Here is a 26350-nt window from a genome sequence, read left to right on the forward strand (position 1 = left end):
CGGCATGTAATTCATTCATCTGGGTTAGAATACTCAAAAGGATTTACTATATGATAGGTCTCTTCTAACATTTTTATTATCACTTATCTCCTCTAAACCATGTTTGTTCAGCCATTTCTAGTTTTCCAGCTAGGTCTTTTTCCTTGGTAAAGGGGGTGGGAGCAAAATAACAGTTGAATAATGTACTGTTTCCTCTCTATAATTTGCTCACATTTACACCATCTGCCCCCAAGCGTACGCTTAGACACTTACATTGTTCTTGTTATTCTTGCTACAAATATAACGCCTCCAGAAAACCTAAGCCTTTTTCATTGTTCGCGGCCACTATAATCACCCCTTTCTAACCCCTACAACTCACCTTATTCTGGATTTTCACCTTCTTGAAACTATTCCTACCAATCTGTGCCACTCTTAAATCTGTCCTCGGTTGTATGTCTCTTCCAACTTTTGCACATCTCTCCTTTTTTTTCCAGCTTCTTGGTTTCTTTGGAATCAGTTCAGAAAGCATTTTGCTTAATAAATATTAGTTGAATTGAGTTTATTTGAGTGCTGGGAATATGACCGCAAAAAGGAATGACATAATTCTTGCCCCCCCCCGATGCTCACAATATAAGAGAAAGGCTAAGATTTACACCAAATAGGTATAATAATAATATAGTAATATTTGTAAAGTGCTTAACACAGTGCCTGGCATATAGTAGATGCTTAATAAATGCTTTCTTCCTTCCAAGACAAGGGAGAAAAGATTATTAGCAAGAAGGGTTTTGGTGGGTGATTTCAAATGCTGTTGAAGCATTAGCTGGGGAAATGTCATTGGATTTGTCAATTAAGTGGTCATTATTGACTGTGGAGAGAACAATTTGAATAGATGAAGCCAGATTTTAAAGGATCAAGGAGAGAATCAGGTGATTGGGAGATGGAGATGATGGGTCTAGATCCCTCTTCAGATTTAGTAATGAAAGAGAGTGGAGAGAGAGAGACACAGAGAGATAGAAGGTTGAGGGAGAGAAGGGAGGGGTTGGGTTTTGTTTTAAGGGAGATCAGAGCATATTTTAGTCCGAGGAAAAAACTGGAAGGAAGATAGTGAAGAGGAGAGAGATACAAGTCTCTATACATGGTATCATGATTGTCATTTCTCTGAACTTTTTGCAATCTGTTTTCCTAAAGTCCGCAGCACACATCTGTTGTACTCAGCGTTCCCTTCCTTGGGATTGTCTGCTCCTCGTCTCCCAAGCTTTTTGCTCACTTCACCAACCACTTCTTAATTGTGTTTCTTTTACCTTTGAAAAGGGGAAATTGTCACCAAGAGCCTAGATTTAGAACTCGACCCTAAACGTTATCTGGTTCAAGCCCTCTCTTTCACAGATGAGAAAAACAGAGGTGGATAGTAGTGAAGCCACTTTGCCCAGTTAAGTAGTAGGGATGGAGCTGGAATTGAAACCTACATCTTTCTCATTCTTTCCATGGCTCTATATACTGCTGTCCTTCTAATATTTTTTAAAAGTTTTTTTTTCAAAGATTCATCAGATGCTCAGCATTTTCTGAAATGAGACTTCCAGTAGACGCTCAGACTCTTAAAGCCTCTCATAATTATATATGTTGCCTTTGCCTGTTTTTGAGATCTCTGTTGAAAAAGCATCTTTCATTACTGTCTTCTCTATGTAGTCTGGCCCAGTGGTTTAAAAAAAAAAACCTCAGATAGAAAACTCAGGCCACTAAACCAGTCATAAGGATCCCTCCTGGCTGTATATTGACTTAGAAAACCACGTATTAACATTTTCTGTGTCCTGTTGTATTTTTATTCAGTATTTCTCAGTTACATTTTAATCTGGTTTGCTGCAGGGCTACCTGTTTTGACATTCATTCAATAAACATTTATGAAGTACCTGCACTGGTCTCTAATATATAACTTGATGTGTCTTTTTGAGCAGTACTGAAGGTTCTGGGAAAAGATAAATAAGATTATAAGAAACCAGTCTTGCCTGCAAAGCATACAGTTGATTTGGGAAGATCGAAAATACATTTGAAAGGCTTAAATAACAAAATAGAGAGGTGGGGGGGAAATAGGAGTATTACGTGAGTAATACAGCAACCTGTTTCATTGGTGTAGAACCCATCCCTTCCCTAAGTAGATCACAACCTGCATGTAACTTATGGTTTTAAAGTATCTACAAACTTTTGTTGTTGTCCAGTAATTTCAGTCATGTCTGACTCTTTGTGACTCTATTTGAGGTTCTCTTGACAGATACTGGAGTGATTTACCATTTTCTTCTCTGGCTCATTTTACAGATGAGGAAACTGAGGGAGACAGGGTTAAATGCCATGCCTGCTGGTAAATGTCAGAGGCCAGATTTGAACTCAGGAAGATGAGTCTTCCTGACTCCAGGCTCTGTACTCTATCTGTTGTACCACCTAGCTGCTCCTGTATACAAGAGAAGTGTTTCAAGTTCCAAGATGAATGACTTACCCGTGGTCATACAGCTGATGTGCCATTTCAGTTCATCATAGGTAATGAGCATTTATTAAATGCTTACTGTATATACCAGGCACAAAGACAATAGGAAGCCCTAAAAGGGCTTATTTTCAGTTGGGTGTTTAGGTAGAATTTGTACCTGCATCCAGGACCATCCGCAGTACCATGCTGTCTCTTAACAAACCATGTCTGCAAAAGAAATTCAAAGGAATGATTAATATTGGTGGTGTATGGTCTAATTAGAAGATCACTGGATTTGAAGTCAGCAGAAATCCAAACGCAGATTCCACCTGCAACACTTGCTTAACTCTGTGATTCTGACCAAGTCACTTAACTATTCTAAGCCCCTAAGCCTTCCTTAAGATGGGACTAATAATACCTGTAATACCTACATCACCAGGTCGTTGGGAAAATCAGTTAACATGAATGATTGTAGGCACTTCTACAAAGTATTCTACAAAGGTTAATCTTGCTTATGTTGTCTTTAGGAAGGCTCCTTAAAGGAAAGATTTGAGCTTTCGTGGTCTTGAAGAATGAGAAGATGGTAATGAGTTGGGTTACATTCATCAACTGTGTATACCTGAATGAGGGTTTTAGTGGTCCCTTCCAGCTCAGAATTTTGGGTGTTAAGTGTTAGTGATTGTCAGCTGCCCACCGTGGGGCCCCTGACCTCTGCCGGAGAGCTGGAAGCTTTTAAAGGCTACAGCAGACAAGTCTCCCCCTTCTTGGGCTCCCCTCATTCTCTCTTGATTCTGGAATCTTCATCAGGTTTATCCATGTTCCTTTGGGGAAGAGAGCATGGACTGCATTACAGATAAAACCGTTCCTTGTACTCCTCACCAGCTCAGCCACAACAGAGTCAGGCCAGCTCATGAGAGTAAGGATTTGTTTCAGATTCGGCTAGCTCAACCCCTTATTTTATAGGATAGGAAATTGGGACCTAGAGAAGTAGCAGGCCTGGAATAAGTATTCGGGCTTTCTGATTTCTGGTCCAAAAGCAAAATCTGTTTTTAAAGTGGACACAATAATCTCATTGTTATGAAGTTTTCAGGTGCTAAAATGGTGCTTCTGATGAGACAGGTCACAGGAGACCAAACAGAACTCTATGTGGGCCTTTTATGTTGTCTGGAGGATTATTCTGGGATTTCCATGGGCTCTGCATAGAGACGTGTCTTCCAGAAATGTTTTTTCATCCTCATTGAACCTTGGGGGGAAAGGGAGAGAAATAGAGGGGGAGAGTGATAGGCTCTGAGTATTAGACAAAGAGAAAAGGAAGTGGGCAGGAGGGGTGGGGGAATGAATCTAGCAATTTCCCCTTTTGGGGGGTGGGAGGGGTGGAGTCGATTTTTAGTTTTTCTTGGACATTTCTCTGAACCATGGTGAGAGTAAATTGGATTATTGTCAGTAAGAAATTCCAAAGCACCCCTCCCTCTGGACTTTTAAAGTTTCTCTCTTTTAGTTCCTCTCTCTGCTTTTCCACCTTAGCTAGACTCTCCATTTTTCTTAGTCTTCTAGGTCTCTCTCATTCTTAAGGAGCACAAGATCATTTATTTAGAGATGAAAAGGATTTTAGAGGTCATTAAATCTAAACCCTTCATTTTAGGATGAAGAAACTCAGGCCCAGAGAGTCACCTGCTTAAGGTCACAGAGGTTGGTGGTGGCCTGAGACCCTGGGTCTTTTGACACCCCACCCCCCGATTTTCACTGTATTTTCTCTGTGGATTCATTTTTTCTCTCCTGCTTTTGATCCAAACAAGTTGAGTAGCAGTGGTCTGCTTTTGAGTGTTATTTGATGGCTACGTATAGCCATCCCTGTAGTGGTTACAGTATTCTCACTGCAAAGCAAACAACAGGAATTTCAGAGACAAAATCCTTTTTTTTTCCCTCCCATATTTTTTCCCCTCCGGGTCTGCTGGTTATGTTTCTTTTCCTCAGGAAGGAACATGCTAGCGTAGGGAACTCCTTGACCTAATGTGCCATTTGGGGTGTTCACCACAGTTTATCACTGGAGCGTTGACGGTGAATCATGCAGAGGAATCTTATCTGTGAAAGTGTCTCAGAGTCTGTCGCTGTTCCAAGATGGGCTGATGATCACAACTTGTGTTTCGTTGCTTCATGATTTTAGTTTAGTCTTTTTGTTTTTAAATATGTTTTGGTCAGTGGAGTATCTTGGTGAAACTGTGTAGGTCATGGTGAAAGGCATGTTTGTCATGGTGGACTGGGAGTCTAACTTGGAAGATTGTTGGGAGGATAATTTTGCAAGATGGTTTCTGGTGTGGTTTCACAGCACACTTAAATAGATCCCTTAAATTTTCTTGTCACATTCAGATTGCTTTGCTGACTTTGAGGTTCATACATCTCCCATTGCATGTTGTGCCCGTCGTTACCAGCTATGGCACTGATGCATGAAATTGGCCAATTTTCGTTTACCACCTGGCAGCCTCAACCCAGAACCATGGCTGGGAAGGTGTCGAGCCTGACTGTTACATAGTCTCTGTTCCAGTCCAGCTGATGTTCCCACATACGATCTCCACTCTTCAGGTCTGTGCAAAGGTCACCCCTGTACCTGGAATGCTCTCCACTTTCACTTCCACCTCTTGGTGTACCCCTGGCGTCCTTCAGGAAAGGGCCTCTCTGACTAATTTCCCCAGTTGTTAGTGCCTCTCCCCTCCCTCTAAATTACTTCATATTCATTGGTATACAGTTCATATTTGCTTATTTGTGTGAGTGTTGTTGCCCTCACCTTCTCCGCCCCCCACCACCAGTAGAATACAAGCTCTCCAAAGACAGAGCCTTTTTTTTTTGTCTTTCTGTCCTCATCACCTAGATTGGCGATTGGTAGGTGCCTGATAAATGCTTATTAGTTGAGCCTGAACCCAAAAAAAGATCTCCCGTACTTCATGCTCAATAAGTAATCAGCCAGCCTTCATTTGAAGGCCTTCCAAGGCAGGCCATTCGACTTTGGGTTATCTCTTCTCATGAGAAGTGTTTACTACAAAGGCTAAAGTTGGCCTTCCATCCATCTCCTCCGCTCTTCGAAGAGGTTGGGGGGAGGGGAAGTAAAACAAGTCTAATCCTCATTTCATGCGACTGACTACCCCTCACATACTTAAAGGCAACTGTTATTTCCCATCCTCCTACCCCACTACCAACCCAAGTGTTCTCCCGTCTTATGATTCCAAGTTTCTTCAAAAGGAGTAAATCATAAAGGCTTACTGCTCTCTCTAAATTGAAACTGATCAGAGAAAAGTCATCTCTCTCCCACCAAACATAACTGTCCCCTCTTGTGCTTTCATTTTACTGTGGACTCTCTGGCCTCATGCCCTCTCTGCCGTGGCTTGGAGCTGGGAGGCATGCTGGACCTCAGGGCAAGGTGTATGTCCCATGGGAGCCAGGAAGAGTCTGCAAGTTCAGTTCTCAAGAGGCGAGGTATTTCTCAGTTGGTACTTTGTCTGTAATTAGAGTACACTGCCACAAGAGAGACAGAAGAGAGGTCTGAGAGAAAAAGACCTGAAAACTGTGGGGAATTACCTCATCAGTAAACTTTGAAAGAAGAACCTTGGAACAGTGGAGATGTCAGATGCATCTAGGAAAGAAGAAGAAAGAAGGCAGAAGGGACTGGATACTAGATTTCCACAAACACTTCAGATACCCATGAGAAAAGTGAAGAAACAGAAAGAAAACTCAATACTGCTAATAAAGGCTCACTCAGAAGGCCTTGGCCACAAGGAACAGGTGTACTGAACAGAAAGTGGGCCCCAAAATTAGTACCGTGAATAAGAGAACTGAAACATACCCCTGGACTGCTCCTTTTCCAAACTTCCTGAAATGTATTTCTTTTTCTGCCAATGCCGGGTAATTACTATGGCTGTACAAAATTATGATTGGTCTCCCTGCAAGAAGAAACATAACAAGGATGGAGAAATGTGGCTTTCTTCTCTGGCTCATCAACAAATATTAAGCACGTACTGTGTACCAGACGTGGTACTAGTTGCTAGGCATACAAAGAGCCAAATAGACAAGATAGTGTAATGGGAACATACTAGAAACCACCTTGCCAGAAGGAAGAAATGATTGATAAGTTCCTGTAACAGATCACGAACTTGGCACTCAGTCATGATATGGTCTTATTGGGAAACTTCACCAGACTAGACATTTATAGACTCACTCTCCCTCCCTCCCTCTCTCTCTCTCTCTCTCTCTCTCTCTCTCTCTCTCTCTCTCTGTTTCTCTCTCTTTTTTTCTCTCCCTCCCTCCCTCCCCTACCCTCTATCTCTCCTTTCTCTCCCCTCCTCCTCTTCCCTCCCTCCATTAAATTTGAAAGTTTTTGTGTAAGTAAATTCAGTGAAGATGTCATTAGAAGAGATGATAGAATGGAGAAATTATCTGCTTCAAATATTAGTAATAAGAGTGTGATATCCAGAGTATGTAAGGAATTGATACAAATATTTAAAACCAAGAGCCATTCACCTAATAGTCAGTGGTGAAAAAATAGGACTAGTTTTCAGAAGAATTACAAAGTAGAAATGACCACGTGAAAACATGCTCTTTAATCACTAATAGTAAGAAAAATGCAAATTGAGAGAAGCCTGAGATATTTTGCCTCACATCATTCAAATTGAAAGAAAGATGACAAAAGATGAGAATTGCCAGTGCTTGAAGTAGAAGGTCAAAGATGTGAATGCACTGAGTGCAGACCTGTAAATTAGCCCAGTCATTCTGTATAGGATAAGTGTTAAGACTTCCCACACCCTGTGATCCTGCCGTTGGACATATTTCCCAAGGAAGTTTAAAGAAAAGAAAAGAAAGAAAAGAAACCAGGGTCAGTATACATGAAAATTTGTTGTTGTTCAGTCACGTCTTACTCTTCATGACCCCATGGACTATAGCACTCCAGGTTCCTCTACCCTCAGCTCTCTCAAAATCTGCCCAAGTTCACATTTGTTGTTTCCATGACACTGTCTATCCATCCCATCCTATTCAGATGCATTTTTATGGTGGCAGTGTATTGGGAGGAAAGTGGGTACCTCATTACAGAATAAAGGAATGTAGTAGAATACCACAATGAGAAATGAGGAGGAGGAGTAATCCAGAGAATCATGAGAAGATTTGTACTAACTGATACAGTGAAATTGACAAGACCAAGCGAAGAATATGCATAATGACTACAGCAATGTAAATGAAAAGTTCTCTAAAGGAAATCAAACTCTTCAATATTTGAAAAAAACTAATGAAGGTCCAAAGAACATATCGTAAGATGCACCTCCCAACCCTTTATGTCAAAGAAATGGAGGACTACTAGGACAGAAGAGTGTCTACATTGTAAGAGGGCTGTTATTCACTTTGATTTTTTTTTCTTTGTCACCATAGAAGACTCGGTCAGGAACTAAGGAAAAGGGGTGCATCATAGGTTTAAAGTTGGAAAGGGCCATGGGTCTAATTAAACCCTTTCATTTTAGAGGTGAGGAAAGTGAGACAGAAGTTAAATGACTTGTCCAGGGTCACATAGCTCATAAGGGTCTGAGGCAGGATTTGAACCCAGAGCTTGCTGATTCTAGGCCCAGCACTCTATCCATTGTGTCACTAAGTTGTTTCAGGCCAAGGCACTGAACTGGATCATAAAGGTCTTCATTATGCAAATATGGAATGGGGTGGGTAAAAGGAAAGAAACTGGCTGCTATCAACTTTACAGAATCATTGATTTAGAGGTAGAGGGACTTTCAGCATCAAGTCTAGCTCTTTCCATTTACAAATGAGGAAACTGAGGCTCCAGAGCTTTGAAGTGAATTGCCCAGGGTCACACAGCTAGTAAGTGTCTGGAACAGGATTTGAACCCAGGACTTTCTGACTTCAAGTCTAGCATTCTAGCCATTGTACCATGCTGCCTCCTTTACCCCTAAAAGGAGTGTTTTAGGGGGAAGAGAAGGCCAGAGATAAATGACTAATCTTCTACAGAGCCGAACTGGGAACAGGGTGTGAAATCTGAAAAGAGACATGTTTAGGCTTGATGTAAGGAAAAATGTTATCAGTGAGTGAGCATCCTCCAGAAATGGAATGGCTGGCCTTGGAAGGCAGTGATTTCCCTTTCATTGGAGGTCTCAATCAAAGGCTAAATGACCACCTGTCAGATGGGTTGTCGAGGGGATCCTCTTTTAGGTAAGGGCTAAATTAAATGGCCTCTGAGATCCCTGCTAACCCTCAGTCAGGTTCAGCAACTCCTGCTTTCTATTTCCCCTTTTAAAGTGTGCAAACAACAGCTTTCTCCTGCATGGGAAGAGGCCAGATACTCTTCCACACCTGCTTTGCCAGTGGCCCCTAATGACACAAGGCACTGCCTCATCCTCCAGGTGTTCAGCGGAGTCATTCTAGCTGCCCTGGGATGCGTGTGCCCTGATCCTAACCGTGCTGCCCACAGGTCGCTGTCCACTCATCTCTGGAAGTGATGGTGAGGCGGAATAGGGTTGGAGCTCCTATGGAGAGATGTTTTATTGAAAACTTTTGTCCACTGTTTCCCAAGGGTGAAAAAAAGGGAAGTTCAATAGCTTTTCCAAATACTGTGCTTTGGCAACAGGGTAGGTCTCTTCATACTGAAGCAGAAGAGGCTGGTGCTGTAACCATCAGCCTCCTTCACAGCCCGTATGACGACAGAGAGAGCCGAGGAGGAGGCTGCCCTTGGTAGGTTCAAGTTAGCAAACATTTACAGTCGACCGTTTGACTCATAACCTTTGGGAGACCAGTTTCCCCATGGTTCTCCTGACTAATGAGAACCCTATTTAGCCTATGTGTAGTCAACAAAGAGCTCCCCCCCCTCCTCCGCCCTTCCCATTTTCCTTTAAGTACGATACAAGGCTTCCCTCTGAGTAACGAAATTGGATTAGGCAGCCCTGAAATCTCTTACTCTTTTAGAGTGCCTTCTTAAGAATTTGGTGGAATAGGATGTGGTTAGATTATCTCCACCCACAACCGCACAAGGAAAGGCCAGATTTTCTTTGAAGATTCCTCTTCACCATATTCTTGCATGTATTTATGGGGCACCCAGGGTTGCTTTGGAGACATGCTTTGTTTCTCCTGGCAGTCTTGCTTTGTCTTCAGCCCCTTCTGATCCCCCACCCACAATACTACCTCTGCACGCTGGACCTTCCTCACCTATACCTCTAACTAATAATGGGATCCTTTCTGTAAAACCAAGGGCAGAGCGGAGAGGAGAGAGCTCTTTAAAGTAGCAGGTGGTTCTGCCTTCCAAGGGTTTTGTAACCATTTTTTTTCCGTCAGTAACTTTTGTTTTTTATACCTTCCTTTCCAAATATATCCTTCTCCTTCCATACGTGCTCTCCTTTATTACAGAGATTTTAAAATAATAAAGAGGGGAGAAAAGCATATCAGCAAAATTAGTCACCACCGTAGCCCTGTCTGACCTAGTATGTGCAGTATTCCACATCCGTAGTCCCTCACCCTGTAATGAAGGAGCTTGGGAAGTACATTTTCTGAACTCTTCTCAGGGCAAAGCCTGTTCATTATCATTACAGCATGTGCAGTTTAGACTCAACCAACAGGTGAAAACTCAGCCCTGAATGCTTGCAGGGCAGAGTGCCAGCTCAAACATAAGTCACAATGTCCTAGCAGACCTATGAGAACAGTCAAAAGGTGGGACTGTTTTCATCTCGGAACGGAATTTTTCAGTTTGGTTATCTGGGAAATAGAATTGTGGCTGTCCCCTGAAAGTATCCTCTTATAGATAGACACAGAATTCTTGTCCTCTTTTTCTTTTCCTTTCTCCCCTGTTCCAGCCCCCTCACTAATGAACAGACCCACACTCAGTTTCCTAAAAGCCTATTCCCTGCTTCCCTGACCTTTTCTCTAGTGTTCTTGGCCAAACTTTTTTTTTTTAGGTGGGAGTGGGGGCATTGTTGGTCAACCTCCTTTCTTCAGCAAAGCTTAGTTGCTGCTCATACCACATTCAGGTGGCATTTGGTGGGGCAGGACTCAGAGAGGGTGAGGAGAGAGACAAAGTAGTTTGTACACATTTGTGCCAGACCCTGGAGAAACACTGAAGAAAAGGTAAGGGTATGAGCTTAAGCCCCCTAACCTCTCTGTGAGGGCCTGGCTGCTCAGGCTCTACTGTCCCAATTGGTGAGAGCTCATTGTATCTAGCTGGCCCCAGTCACATAGATGTTCTTCACCTCTATCTTTCTACCAGTCCACAGCACAGAGAAACCGAATGCCCATCCACCCACGGTAATAAAAGGAACGTTATTATTGCTTCTGGAAAAGGCATGCATCCCTGATTGTCCTGTGGCTTAATTCACTATCCCTGCAAATTCCCACGCCAGGCTATCATCTTCCCAGGCCATCACTCTATGTATGGGCAGCCTTCCCCCAAATATTAGAACGGAAGCTCCTTGTGAGCAGGAACTGGCTGGCTTTTTTCTATGTATCTCCACCCACTTGGCCCCTGGCACTTAACAAACTGCGTTGCCATTTATTTTGTTTCTGATAGTTATTCTAACCCCCAGCTGTTGATAGGAAGGTTGGTGTAGCAGAGACAATGACAGGTCGAGGAAACAATGTAAAAATACTGGTCTTAGAAGACAGAAACATCGCTCTCTTCTCTCAGACAAGAGACGGGAGCTGATGGGGGAGGAGTGTTACATACTTTGGAAGATCCAGTCTCCACCCTGGTCATTCATCCATTCAGAGGAAGGGAACCTGCAGCCTCAAGGCCACATGTGGTCTTCTAGGTCCTTGAGTGCGGCCCTTTGAGTCCAAACGTCACAGAACAAGTTGCCTCGAGGCCGAAGGTTCCCCACCTCATCCATGCCTTTGCTCATTCATTCCACAAGGATTTAGAAATGCTTCCTTTGCCCCAGGCGCCAGAAAATAAGCCAGTCCCTGCCATCAAGGAACATAAATGCTATCGTTTCAAAATAACACATATATACATATATTAATATTAAAATATACAAAGTAAAAAACAATAACAACTAATGTTTCTATAGTGCCTACTGTGTGCTAGCACTGTGCTGAGCACCTTACAATTATTATCTCATCTGACCCTCTAAACGACCTTAGGAGAGACGTGCTGTTATCCCCATTTTTACCCAGGCAAGCAGCGGTAAAATAACTTGCCCAGAGCCACACAGCTAGTAAGCATCTGAGGCCAGATTCAAACTCGTCTTCCTGGCTCCAGACTGGAGGATAAGGCACTAGCAATTAGGGATGTATCATAGAGTCAAGAAAGGACTGGGTACCGTAGGAAATGGTGCCTGAAATGAGCCTTGAAGGAAGCTAAGGATTCTAGGAGGGAGAAGTATGGAGGAGGGTGCTCCAGGCATGAGGCACAGCTCGTGCAAAAGCAAAGAGAGCGGAAATGGAATGTTTGTGCTTCCCTGTTTTTCCCTGTTACATAGGAGGGCTCCATACAGAAGAGGGAAAGAGTTATCTAGAAATTGCTGGGGTATAAAAACTAAAGACACTGATTCGGATTCCTTTCAAAACCAAGAAGAAAGAGGTAGGAAAGTCCACTTAGTTCCATTGTTTTTGTATTTATTAATTAATTTATGTACAAAGAAAGGGCTGAAAGCCCTTGTGTCCTTGTGATGGGATTCGACTTCCCATCATTCCCCAGGGCCATTCTCCATTGGTGCCTCCCTTCATTTTGTCCCTGAATGCTAGAGATGTGAATGAACAAGAAACATAAATAGCAGAAAGCAAGCAAGTCCCACATGAGACTCAGGCAGGTTTGGAACCCAAAAGCTAAACATATTCAGGCCCAAACCCATGTATCTGTACTCCTTTGATTTCCCCTCCCCTGGCCTGGCATAACCTTGCCACTGACTTACCCCACCCTGTCTTGCAGTCTTGCAGTGTCTCAGTTCCTGGGCTTTTTTCTTCCCTCTCCCTGCTCTCAAGTAGTCCACCTTCTTGCTTTTCTGCACTGGCCACTTGTGGCTTGTTAGCATTTCCTCTGCTCACGATGTCAGTTCGGTCCACTGAGAAGAATATTTCCTTTTCTTACTGAACAGCTGGATCATCAGAAACAAGGATCATGGGATGATGGGATTGACGGCTGGAAGGGACCTTACAGTCCACCAGATCCCTCAATTTATAAATGAGGAAACCAAGTGTTGGAAGAGTGACAACTTACAAGTGCCCGACACATAAAAAGCATGTAATAAGTGCTTGTTGCCTCACAAAGTTGTCCAGACAGTAGCTATCAGAGTCAGGATTCAAACCCAGGTCCTTTGGGTAGAAATCCAGTATTCTTTCCATTGCTCTCTGAAATACGTAGAAAGATAGAAAAGGCAAGTCAGGTTAAGGCTTAGAATTTTGCATCACAGGGGATTTTAGTGGAAGAGGACTCAGAGACTGCTTCTGCACTCAGCTGTACTTCTTGTCGGAACCTTTCTTTGGAACGTGGCATGATCTAGCTTTTATTGTAACGTCCCTTGTTCTACTAAGCACTGTCTCTCCACTTAGGTTCAAGTTTATTTAAGAGCAAGAACAGTGTACTTATTGTAATAGGCTTTGTGCCATCCACTTACCCACCCCAGTCTCTGAGTACGGTTGCCTGCCAATGCCTGATGTCTTTAGATGAAGGGAACCTGATTTGGAGGCAGAGCGCCACCCTCTTGAAATCTGGGGCCCTGGAGCCAGTAGTAAATACTTGCCTACTCCATTTACTGCCTGCATGACTCTGAGCAAGTCTCTTCACTTCTCTGGGACTCGTTTACCTCTCTGCCAAAAAATGAGGGGATTGAACTAGATGACGCCTAACATCCCATCCAACTTTGAATCTGTGATCCTATAAATCAAAAAGTCACCCCATAACAATAAGAATGAGAATTAACAAATAAATAAAGAAGACTCACACAGCCCTTACTACATACCAGGCACTGTGCTAAGCGCTTTGCAATTATTATCTCACTCGATCCTTATAAACCACTTTAGGATAGATGCTGTTGTTATCCCCATTTTGTGGAAAGGGAAACTGAGGCTACTAATTATAAAAATAACAGTAACAATAACAGCTGACATTTATATAGCACTTAGTGTATGCTGAACACCTTATAATTATTATCCCACTTGATCCTTGTAAACATCCCTGGGAGATGGGTACTATTATTAACCTCATTTTGTGGAAGGAGAAACTGAGGCTAACAACAACAATAGCTGACATTTATATAACACTTTGTATGCCAAGTGCTTTACAATTATTATCTCATTTGATTCCCATAACAACCCTGGGAGATAGGTGCTATTATTATCCCCATTTTGTGGAGGGGGAAACTGAGGCTAATAGTAACAATAGCTAACATTTATGTAGCACCTGCTTTGTGCCAGGCACTGTGCTAAATACTTTATAGGTATTATCTTATTTGATCCTCACAACAGCCATAGGAGGTAAATACTATTATTATCATCTTTGTTTTACAGATGAGGAAACTGAGGCAAACAGAGGTAAAGTGACTTGCCCACAGTCACAACAGCCAGTGTCTGAGGCTGGATTTGAACTCGAGTCTTCCTGACTCCAGGCCCAACACTCTGTCCATTGCACCACCTAGGTGACCTTAGAGCTTAACTGAAGGCCATACTCTCATTGTCCAGATAAAGAAGGTCAAGCCTAGAGAGCCTAAATGATTTGGGTAGAGGGGTCACACAGCTAGTTCTAGCTAGAATTCAAATCCAAGTCTTCTGACTCCTGATACACTGTTCTCACCATGAAGTGAGGCACCTTGGGAATCAGGGGTCTGCTTTGAGTAGAGTAGTATTAGCCATAAGGACCTTCATTTTCCTTGGCTTTGAAGCCACTTCTTTATAATTTTCATTTATTTATTTATTTGTTTGCTTGTTTGTTTTATTTATTTATAGGCAGTTGGGGTTAAGTGACTCGCCCAGGGTCACGCAGCTAGTAAGTGTCAAGTGTTTGGTCTGAGGCCAGATTTGAACTCAGGTCCTCCTGACTTCAGGGTTGGTGTGCTATTCACTGCACCACCTCACTGCCCCAAACCACTTCTTTATATGGGCGTCCCAAAAGTCTTAGTGCATGTGTAAGCGCCGGGACCCCCTTTCTGGCTAATGCTCCATCCAGCACTAACCTTCGGTGATTTCGATTCCTTGCTAGCAGCGCTGGTAACTTGGCCTTCCAACAGCCCTGCTGATAACGGACAGTATTCCAGCTCTGCCTTACTGCAAAGACAGGTTGCTTAATAATTTGTTAACCAGAGTCACTCATGGCCCACAAATAATTTTAGCATTTTGAACTATTGCATAAAGTTTGCCGGAGTGTGACAATCTCGCCGCCATGGAGCAGGGAAGGGGCCAGAGTCTGGCTAGCTGGAGGAGAGGGGTGGGGGTGGGGGGGAAAGGAGTGGATGATAGGCCTTGTTATATATAGGAGCGTTTTTCCAGGAAAGTGTGGTAACACCACTACCCTATTGGATTTTTTCGAGTTTGTATTTTGAAATTTCCTGACCATGAACTCTGATGAAAAGACAAATTAGCTTGATCCTTTAAGCGTCCCAGAGTCCTGGAAATTTCCAGTTCTACTAGATTGTTGAAATCTGTGAATCCTATTTCTGTAAAATTCCTATAGAAATTTGGTTTTTATCCTGGTGGTGTAGTTAAAAGTTTCTATAGTTTAATATAGCAATTTGCTAATGTCATTATCATCATGTATTGAGGGCCTGTGATGTATAGGATACTGTTATTAATTCTTGATAAGCCTTTTTTTTTCCTCACTTGATAAACACTTTTTACACAAATGATTAGAGACTATAGAAAAAAATAAGATTTGCAAAGCACTTTAAAATTATTTTATTTTATTCTCTTAACAACCTGGGAGGGTAGATACTGCTATCATTTCCATTTTATAGATGAGGGGACAAAGCTTGCGTGACTTGGCCAGGATCATACAGCTAGTACATGTCTAAGGTCAGGACTAAGGTCTATGCGACTCAAGCATAGCCATTTATCTACTGTGCCATCCTAGCTAGTTCTAGCTGCCTCACAATCTAGACAGATGGCCTGAGGAGGCTGAGTTGCTCATATTTTGGGATAGGTATTTCTATATTACCTAGAGTAGCGTGGGTATTAGGGGGCCGGGTTCTACCCCCCAACCCCATTACTGTTGTTGGGGCTTTTTTTGGTTGGGATTTGAGTTGTGTTTTTTCTGTAGCCACAGGTTATGGCAAATTAATTTCAAAGACTTAGAACCCCAGGGTCATAGATCCACAGCCAGAACCTGCCCCTCCACCATAAAATCCAGCCTCCTAGTTTTACCGTTAAGGAAATTGAGATCCTAAGCGTCTTGCCCAAAGTTATGTTGTTGTTGTTGTCATCTCCATGACCCCGTTTGGGGTTTTCTTGGCAAAGATACTGGAGTGGCTTGCCGTTTCCTTCTCCAGCTCATTTTATAGATGAGGAAACTGAGGCAAACAGGGTAAAGTGACTTGCCCAGGATCACCCAGCTAATAAGTCTCTGAGGCCAGGTTGGAACTCATGGAGATGAGTCCTCCTGATGCCAAGCCCAGTGCTCTAGCTGCTGTGCCACCCAGCTGCCCAAAGTTAACATAGGCATTTAAACAGCCACAAGGGATGGGGTTTTAATCCAGGTCTGTCACCTCAAGAGTCTGAAATTTCCACAACTCCATGCTTCCTGACTCCTGACATTACTGGCAAGGGTAAAACCCTTAAGCCCGAAGGGGCTGAAAGTAATGGCGTTGGTTCCAAGCCAGTGGATGGATGGTGTTCAACATCGGCCATATCGAAAGGAAAATCTGTGTGGTACATGCTGATGCCACAAGGTAAGGCACCTCACTGGAGACGCAGAAGTCGAATTTGACACAAGTGTGTTCCCTTTCCCATTAAACTTACTGGGCTGAAACACGACACGAGGTAGCATGTGGTTAACGGCCCAATTAATTATCTAAAACTCTTGTCTGTGAGCAATAAGAGAATGGAGGAGATCTCTCGTGCGTAAGTTGACGTGCTTGCATTTCCCGGGTTGTTGGCCTGAAGTTAAATCTTTAATGTTACATGAAATTGTTGCAGTTTGTAACTTCAAAAACACCACTATCGACCCTGCTCTTGCCAGGAGAATAAAGGTCAGAGGAATAGGAAGACATGAAATCCTGACTGTAGATGCTTTTCAAAATTATATTTACAGAATTGCATAAAGACTACGTATTTTCAGAACAAAATCCCTCATTTTGCAGAATAAAAATAGAAATAATCGTGTCCCTAGAAAATATGCCATTGAATAGAAGATTTTGAAATGATGTGCCCCTTATCTAGCCTGCTGAGACTCTGCTTAAATCTGTTTCTGAAGCAAAACATCTGTGTTTAACCATTTGGATCACTCCCACTGCTGATGCATTTTTTCTTCAAATTTAGAAGAAATAAAAATAAAATCAATTCTTTGGTGCTGCTCCCAAGCCTGTGTAGCATGTTAGCCATAAGGGGAAATATTTACAATTGTGATGAGCAATCACAAATGTCTTTTCTCAGAGAGCGACATGGTAGGGTTTCTGATTTGGAGTCCCAGGGCCTGAATTCCAATCTTAACTCTGCCTATCTGAGCATGGGCTTCACCTCAGTTTCCCAATCTGTAACATGAAAGGGTTAGAGCAGACCCCTTTTTTATGTCCCAGTTTGGCTGTCTGGCTAAACCAGTGGACACCTTCATAGAAAAATTTTAAATGCACGAAATAAAATACATAGATTACAGAGGAATCATTTATATTATAATCAATAGAGACTTACATTTAATTATGTTTGGATATCATAATATTTAAATATAAATATATTTTAAATAAATATAATAAATATTTAAAATTAAATAATTATAGATATAAATTAAATATATTATACAATTTTAAATATAATATGAATATATTTAAATATAATGTTATATAGCATGTAATATAGTATAACTAAATAATATAATACAATCAATTATATTGAAATACAGTTATCAAAAAAATTTTTTCTGAGAACCCAGCTTAAGAACCCCTTGTTCTAGCTACAAGACTTGCTCAGAATCATAAAGTTTGAGGCCTGGAAGAAACATTAAAGATCAGGTAATCGAGCCCTCTTATTTTTACAAAGTTTGAGGCCTGGAAGAAACATTAAAGATCAGGTAATTGAGCCCTCTTGTTTTTACAGATGGGAAACTAAGAGCCAAAGTAGTTAAGAGGCATCCCCTGTGCCACCCAGCTGGCTGTTGTTTAATCATTTCAGTCACGTCCTGTTCTTGACTCCGTTTGGGGTTTTCTTGGCAAAGATACTGGACTGGTTTGTCATTTCCTTCTCCAGCTCATTTTACAGATGAGGAAACTGAGGCAGACAGGGTGAAGTGACTTGCCCAGGGTCACATAGCTAGGAAGTATCCAAGACCAGATTTGAGCTCAGATCTTCCTGACTCTAGGCCTGGTGCTCTATCCACTGTACCACCTCGATCTCCTACTTAGTGGCAAAGTTGAGATTAGAATCTTAGTGCCAACCACGAGTCCAGGGCTCTTCTACTTGTCAACAGGCAATCACAGAAATATGGCAACTTAAGAAAACATTCCTTAACTCACTGTACCAGGTCGCCTTTGGCTTTGGTTTGCTTTTAAATCCTAGTCATCATTTTTCAAACTCCATGAGTATCCAAAAACAAGATTCAATCACAGGAAGCTTCACAAAGTAAATCAAGTTTTCATTATTATTTCAATTGCTGGCTGTCCTTTGCTTGGCAACAAGTAGCAGCAAACCCAATTAAAGCAGCCACAGAGAGAAAAAAGAGGGGAGAGAGGGGAAAGATAAGAGAGAGAGATGGCAAACAGAGAGATAGAGAAAGGGGTATGAGAGAAGAGGGAAAGAGGGAAAAGGATGGAGGGAGGAAAGAAGAAAGAGGGAAAGAATATGTGAGTGAGGCTGGAGAAATAACATGGGGGAAAGCCTTACTCATCTCTCTCTGTTCTTGCCTGTGAATTTTTCATAAAGTCCTCTCAGAGGAAATAAAGGATGGTAAATCCAGCTGTTGCTTCCTGTTCCTATGATTCTTAGATTTATTTTTTATGAGTAGAATGTTTTATTTTTAAACCAGTGGAAAATACCCCCAACCTGTCCCTGTCAGTGTTTCCTTAAAAGCTCTGTGTACACTTGGGCTTTGAGAGTGTGTGTGTGTGTGTGTGTGTGTGTGTGTGTCCCCGTGTGTGTCTCCTAGAAATTCCCATGGTGCTTTTCTATGTGTGGGTCTCAAGAGGCAGTGCTAATTCAAGGCTTTTCAGCAACAACAAAAAGCGATTAAGGAGAATCTTATTGGGCAGGAAACATTATGTGAGATTGATGACAGTCTCAGATTCAGAGGAAGTTTGTAGTTTAGATCCGGGGGGTGGGGGTGGGGGTATCTTTCATTCTGTGCCTGGCTGCTACAGGTCCAGTTTCTGTTCTGCTTCTGATCATCTCATTGGTAAGTAAATGGCTGGGTCATTTAAAAAGCCAATTACCTTAACCATCATAATTTTTTTAAACTTTCTTAAGTTTAAGGAAAATATTCATCCTGTCAGTTGATAGGACCTGATTCAGTAGGCTTAGCTGTCTAGCCAGGCACTCCAAAATAAAAGTAATGTGTCCTAATGCTTTATTTAAATTCATGAAGTCCATTTCACAACCTAAGAGAAAACATCTGCTTAGGACTACAATTGTGTAACTTTCCTAAGGAACGTAAGCAAAGTTTGGAAAATGGGATTAGGAGGGGGCAGCTAGGTGGCACAGTGGATAAGAGCACCAGCCCTGAAGTCAGGAGGATCTGATTTCAAATCAGGCCTCAGACTAAACACTTGACACTTACTACCTGTGTGACCCTGGGCAAGTCACTTAACCCCGATTGCCTAAAAAAGAAAGGAAGAAAGAAAATGGAGGTGGGGAAGTGATAATCTGTTCAGATAACTGTATACATTCTCTTTCCTTTGAATGAAAACCATCTAGAAATATAGCATTAAAGTATATAATTTTTTTAAGTATAAGGGATTTTGGAGGTCATTCTCACTTTACAGAGGAAGAAACTGAGGTAAAAGAAGCTAAGGGACTTGTCCAACGTCCTTAGAGTACTGTCTTCTACATATATTGTAAATACTCCTAATGGCAAATAATGTTTCCTTTACAGTGGGTCATAGACCTAGAATTGGAAGATACCTCAGAGCTCACCTTACTCATTTTACAGATGAGGAAACTAGGTCAAGGGACTTGTTGAAGGTCATACAACAAACAAGTAGCACAGCCAGGGTTTGAACCTGCTTTCTCTGGCTCCAAAACCAATGTTCTTTCCTGTGCACAGGGCTGACTCCAGGAATAGATATTCGGCACATATCACTCTGATTAACTGGCCAGTATTTGAGTTGGTTATGACACAGGTGAAGTAGATTAGACTATTGCACAGGATGGAGAGGTCGCACTCAGTTCTTTAGGAACAAGAGCCTATATTGTGAAGTTCAAGTATTGAAGTAAATTTTAATTCAACAGGCGCTTACTAAATGCTTCCTGTGCACTAGATACTGAACGTACCACCAAGACCAAAACTGCATACATAGTCTCTGCCCGCAGTGAGCTTCCATTCTGCAATATATACAGAGTAATTTTAAGCAGAAGAGTGTGCTAATGGGGGCCAGGGGGCAGATAAGGTAAAGGGGAGGAGAAAGTGTATACCAGCCTTGATCTATCACTTATATGAGAGTCACACCTAACATATCAAGACATGCAGTTTTACTCACTTGCATTTTGAGCTTGACACACATGAATTGGGCAGAGGAGAATCCATTCAGTGATCTAGAGTTGTTACAGAACTGCCTGGACCTCTCAGCATTTAAAATTTTTTCTTCTTTCCTTGGAACCTGTTCTACTTTGGGAAAATGGTCTTGTTAGAGAGTAGAAAGAAGAGCCCGGAAGCCCTGGGTTTAAATCTGGTTAAGGCACTTTTTTCCTACCTATGTGAGGTTCAGCAAAATGTCTGACCTCTCTGTGCCTTACTTTCCTCATCTGTAAAATGGAGGTGATTGTGCCTGCCCTACTTTGCACCAAAGGAAGCTTGTAGGATACCAGGCACGGCAGTCTCTGACAACTATAAAATGTAATATAAATTCAGTGTGGCATTGCTGTTAAATTGGTTACTGCATTTGGAAAATTCCTTCTTTGTAGTTTTTACTCCTCCCCAGGCATTTTCTGCAAAGCCTCCCTTGCCCATTTAGAATGACAGTGATGCAGAAACACCCACTGAGGGCTGGGAAGGTCCAGAGCACACCCACAGCCTGGGACCTTTCTGTTCCCCTTTCCTTTCATTGCCCTAGAACCAGAGGGAAAGAAAATCGGCTTCTTTTGTTTACCAAAGCTATCTCAAGGAATAATAAGCATTTATCTTCCCACCTTCCTTGCTTTTAGCCTAGGCAGCCTGTTTTTGTTTTTGTTTTTTAAGAACCTCCCTTCATGAATGATTGACCTTTACAAAGGGTATTTCAGCTAGGCGGGATGAAGTGGGGGTTGTCATCCTGGTCTTCAAAAGGAACACTAGAAGGGCTACATGCAAATGGGCAGCGCTGCCCCTCCACACATCTGGAGTTAAAAAACACATTGTGGTCCATATGTGGAGGGCCATTGTTTTTTACAAAGCAGAGTGTTTGTCTTTGGTTTGTAGAAGAGACTTCAGTGATTGGGCGTGCTTTTATGTTGATCAAAACAAAGAGGAAGGCAAATAACTTACACACACACACACACACACACACACACACACACACACACACATCTCCTAATTTCCTTTTACACACACAGTAATGGATTTTCTTGGCTCCAAACCTAGGATTTCATTGGTAAAGGGAACTTCTGGGGAGAAAATCCCCTTTCCTGGTGCATATCAACAACCGTTCTGCCCAGTTCTAGGTCTGTGCTCCTGTGATTAGTTATAGCTATTTTATGGAAAAGGCAGTGCTTTGGTCCTTAGCTGTTTTTCTACTCATTTCTTCTAGCTTTTGTCACTCATAGTAAAAGTCATGTAAATAAATGTGTCAGCTTGTTCTTATCAGAGGTTAGGATATTTTTGTGATGGGCAGTAGAGTCAGATGCTAGAACCACTCGTATAGGCTGCTGTGGATCATGAGAGATTTCCCTGTCATATTGCAGGATTTGAGCAGTATTACTATGGCATCACTGGTATTTTTGCGAGGATGATTTCTATTTTGTTTTCCTTGATTATTGTCTTCAGAATCCTGCAGCCCCCATAGAGCCTCTTCCTCTTTGTATTTCTTCTAATATTTGGTACTGACCCCCACGGCCTGGGTGGACAGTAAGAAATATCCTTAGTCAGGAAAGAGGCCATTTTTTTGCCTCTGATCCATTGTATTCTATTGCCTTAATATCTGGTGGAAATAAACACAGCTCACCTTGTTAACAAAGACGCATAATTTGGTTGGTCCTCTGTATAAAATCTTTTCTGATCTAGACTTCTTATTCAAGAATAATCCTGTGCCTATATCCTATGCCAATACATTGCAGAAATCTTTCTTGAAGAAATAGTTGAGGAATCTCTCCAAAGAGACTTACAAGGTTTATAGAAATTTTAGCTGCCTAAACTCAGAACGACCGTTTTTGGGGTCATAGGATTCAGCTTAAAATCCTGGCTCTTACATGTACTTCCTGGGCAAAAAAAAAAAAATCACTTAATTTCTTTGAACTTCAGTTTGGTTGAACTAGATAACTTCTGTTATCTGGGCCCAAGACCCAAATCTGTCCCTTGTCATTTGATGACCTTCTGTGTATAATTTTAATCTTCCTAGCCTCAGCTTCCATATATAGAATATGAAGATAATCATAAGCTACTTGTATCACCAAGTTTTTGTGGAGATCAAATGTAATACTGTATAGAAAACAAGAAGTGAGCACAAATACTTATATTTTTTGGACTAGACTTTTTATTTCATTGGCAAAAGGAACCTCCCAGTCAGGAAATATCCTATACCAATGCAGATTTCTATCTATTCGCAACTTATATCATAGAAAAGAGAATAAACATTTGTATAATACCTATTATGTGCCAGGAATGTGTTAAGAGCTTTACAAATATTATCTTACTTGACAAAGTTGCTTAGGCTCTGAGAGGTGGCTTGCCCAGGCTCAGAGCCCGGACGTATCAATAGCTGGATTTGAACCTAGCTCTTTCTCAATCAGAGACCAGCTCTCTATCAGTCAATCCACAAGCGTTTATTAAGTGCTTACTATATATATGTGCCAGGTACTGTTGCAGGTGTTGGTGTAACCAAAGGCAAAAACTATGGTCTCTGCCTTCAAGGAACTTACATTCTAATAGGGAAGATATCATGTATATATCAAACACAAAATGAATACAAGTTATAGCCAGTGGCCATAGGCGTTTAACTTTGTAATTGAGGCTATAAACATATATGTAGACTCTTACAGGGCAGCACAACCCATTCAACCCCTGTCACCATGTGCAGAATAGTTAGCGGCCTACACCACATGGCTTTCTTACGCCACTCCGCCATAGTTGATGACCAGTTGTGCTATTTACAAGGCCAGGTTATTGTGAAAGGAGCCAGAGATAGGTCATTTATGGTTTAACTACTTTAATGAAAAGCCTCCAGATAAAGATATACCTATTTCAGAATATTAAAGATATTAAAAAAGCTTTGAAAATGGTTAAGAGGTAGCTAGTCTTTATGAACCAAAAAGAGGGCTTGAAAGTTTGCATATCTGCTTTAGGGTATCTTATGATGCCAATTCTGAGAAATTAGAACATGCGTAAGAACTTTGATTTGAGGTAGTAGAGTATGGTCGGGGGGGGGGTTGTTTTGTTTTTACAACCAGGATCATAGATTTGGAGCTGGGAGGGTACCTACAGATCCTTTAGTCCACCCTCTCATTTTGCAGATGAGGAAACGTCTGGAAGTTACATACCCAAAGTCACACAGCTAGTAAATGACAGAGATTTAAATCCCTCTGCTCAGCCTCCAGCTAATAAATCTTGGCAAATCTATGGTATTCACACCTGTATCCTGTAAAGTTTATACCCTTAAGCCCTTTGTTATTTAATAATAATGAACTGTAAGTACTGCTTCACACATAACCAAGCTGCCTGTCTTGACCCTGACCTAGAAAAATCTATTTCTTTGAGTTCTGCTAGAAGATTGGTCCTGCCTGTGCCCAGTAGGAAGGAAACATTAACATTTAAGAATGATCATATTTCTCCGAAGAGGATATCCTCCTCAGAGCCTCACAGATGGCTCATTTCTGTTACTTTTATAAGATTTTAGAGCTATAAAACTTTGAGTCATTTAGTTTCATCTTACCCTAAATTTGTTTTTTTTAGGCAGTTAGGGTTAAGTGACTTGCCTAGGGTCACACAGCTAGTAAGTCTAAAATATCTTACTGTTTCTAGGCTCTCCCTATATTTAAACTAATAGGCATTTTGAGACATCGATACTTGATAAATTTAACACGTTAAAACAAATTGTCAAGGGTCACTCCTCAGTTGGTTTTTGTTTTAGTTTTTTTTTTCTTTTTTATTCCCCATCACAAAAGTGAAATGCCTAAAACACCTTGAGTAAAAAACCATGTGAACCCATTAAAAAAAAAAGTGAATTTATACAGAAGTACAGTGGAAAGCACCTGGATTTGGGGGCAGAGAAGACCCGATGCCCTTTAGTGACGGTGTGACGTTGGCCAACCCCCTTAGTCATTCTGACCTCAACTGTAAAATAAGGAAGATTGAACTGGATGACCTCTAAGTTCCTTTCCGGTTCTAAGTCTAGAATTCTGTGATCTGCCTAAAACAAAAATTCTCCTGTAGCCTTGCAAACCTCCATTTGCCCAAGGCAAATAAGCATGTGTTTTAGGATAAAAGCATATTTGTATTTATTGGGATATATGGGGGGGGGATAACTTAATGTATGGCAAGCCACAGTCCATACACACCTCCTTACAGTGGGGAACTGTTACCCATGTTGTGCCAGAAATCCTCCACAGAGAGTCTTTGCATTACACTGGAGGCCTTCTTTTTGGTCTCTTGACGTTATCTGGCTCCATGGCCAATCCACTTCCTTTGTGAATCATGTCTCCTTGGTGATAACTTCAGTGATGTGATTCTTTGGTAAAGTACCTGCTCGCACTCACCACATATCTTGGGAGAGTGTTCAATTTGGGCTTTATTTGGTTTTTATTTGTTTTTGGCCTTTTTAAAGGAATTTGGGGCTGGTAAATTTGGTTCTTCATTAATCTGAATTAGTATGAAGTTTAAGTTGCAGACTATTTTAAAAACAGTGTTGTTTTTTCTTTTTCAGTACACGCAGTTCCCTATCTCACCTTCCCTTTCTCTGTCAATGATATTACCATTCCCAGCAACCTGGAGTCAACTTTGACTCTTCCTTCTTCATCCTAGATGCCTCTCTGCCCTAGTCAGACCACCCCATCTTAGGGTCACGCATTTAGAGTTGAAAGGTTCCATAGAGGTTTTCTGGAGACTTATGTTCAGTTACAAGCACCACATTGTAGGGAGGACATTGACAGGCTGGATCTTATCCAGAAGACGGTGTCCAGGGTAGAGAGAAAAATGGAGGACACAATATATGAGACTATTGAAAAAAACTGAAGACAATTAGCCTGAAGGAGAGATGTCTTCAGGTATTCCAGTGGTCTCCGTGTGGACCACTTGGCCCCAGATGGAACAGGGTATAAAAGTGACAGGTCAATATTTGTGCTGGATATAAGAAAAATTTTCTTAGTCATTCCAAAGTGAACTGAGCTATCTCAGAGTAATGGATTCTTCCTTGTTGGTACTCAACCTGGAAAATCACTTACTGGGATTGTATTTGAAGCAATTCTTGGTGAACAATGAGTTTGACTAAATGTCTTCTGAAGTCCCTTAAAATTCTGTGCTTCAGTAATATCCAAAATTCCCCAGCCCTGTAGATTTATCATTTCAGTGGCTTCCATTTCCATTCCTACCATCTCATCACTTTGTGCCTGGATTACCACAACAGTAATTGTCTCTGCTGGTCTTCCTTGCCAAATGCACTGGCCTCTGGTGACTTGGCCAGATTTATCTTTTGCTTTCATCATGTCACTCTCCAGCTAAAGAACTTTCAATGGTGCCTCATTGCCTCCTGCAAGTAAGTCTATTCCTTTGTTTTATTTTGAAGACTTCTCGCCTTCAGGCGCTACCCTACTTAGCCAGCTTTCCCAATTCCAATTCCAAAATCCAATTCCTAATCCCACTCCAGAATTCCAATTTACTAATTCCAGAATGCATACCCTGCTCTGATCAGCCCAGTCATCTGCCGTGTCACCACATACATCCTAGTTCCCGTCATGCTTTGTTTGCTCTATTCTCTCTGCCTACGTGCCCACTTTCCTTCTCCCATAAAGGCCCGATGAAGTTCTGCTTCTTCCACGAATTATTCCCTGACAGTATCGATCTACGATGATCCCTCTTAATTCTAAATTCCTACAACATTTATTGTTGGAACCACAGAAACTGTCACTGTCTTCTCATCTGTTTCTTGTAGGTCTCCTCAGATAGATTGGCCTCAAAGGAGCACTTTAACTGGAGGAATGCAAACTATTTAGGATACTGACCTATGGAGAACATAATCAGGAGGGTAAATGTGTTGTGAGGGTCACCCACCCAATAGAAGTATTCCAATTTTTGAGAAATTTCTATTGTAATGTAGTCACATCCCTGCCCTCCATTAATATAGCTAATAGGAAACATTTACATAGCTCTTTAAGGTTAGCAAAGCATTTTAGATATGTTATCTCATTTGATTGTCAGACAACCCTTAGAGGTAATTGTACTATTGTCCTAGTTTTACAGATAAGGAAATTTGCTAAGTG

The 26350-nt window shown here is 41.6% G+C and overlaps 1 protein-coding gene across 6 annotated transcripts in view; it reads left to right on the top strand.

Annotated features, from left to right (window-relative positions):
- The window catches only part of LRRC8D (leucine rich repeat containing 8 VRAC subunit D), a 145906-nt gene that overhangs the window by 100092 nt on the left and 19464 nt on the right, over positions 1-26350 (top strand). The window contains exon 1 of one of the 6 annotated variants that reach the window (XM_020988782.2): positions 18866-18926. The exons of the other annotated variants lie outside the window; for them this stretch is intronic. The gene's annotated coding sequence lies outside the window, so the exon portion shown is untranslated. Of the gene's footprint in view, positions 1-18865; positions 18927-26350 lie in introns of those variants that run through there. 6 annotated transcript variants of the gene reach the window in all.

The sequence above is a fragment of the Phascolarctos cinereus genome, unplaced genomic scaffold, assembly GCF_003287225.1.
Source record: "Phascolarctos cinereus isolate Bilbo 61053 unplaced genomic scaffold, phaCin_HiC Scaffold_5;HRSCAF=322, whole genome shotgun sequence".
Taxonomy (NCBI): Eukaryota; Metazoa; Chordata; class Mammalia; order Diprotodontia; family Phascolarctidae; genus Phascolarctos; species Phascolarctos cinereus.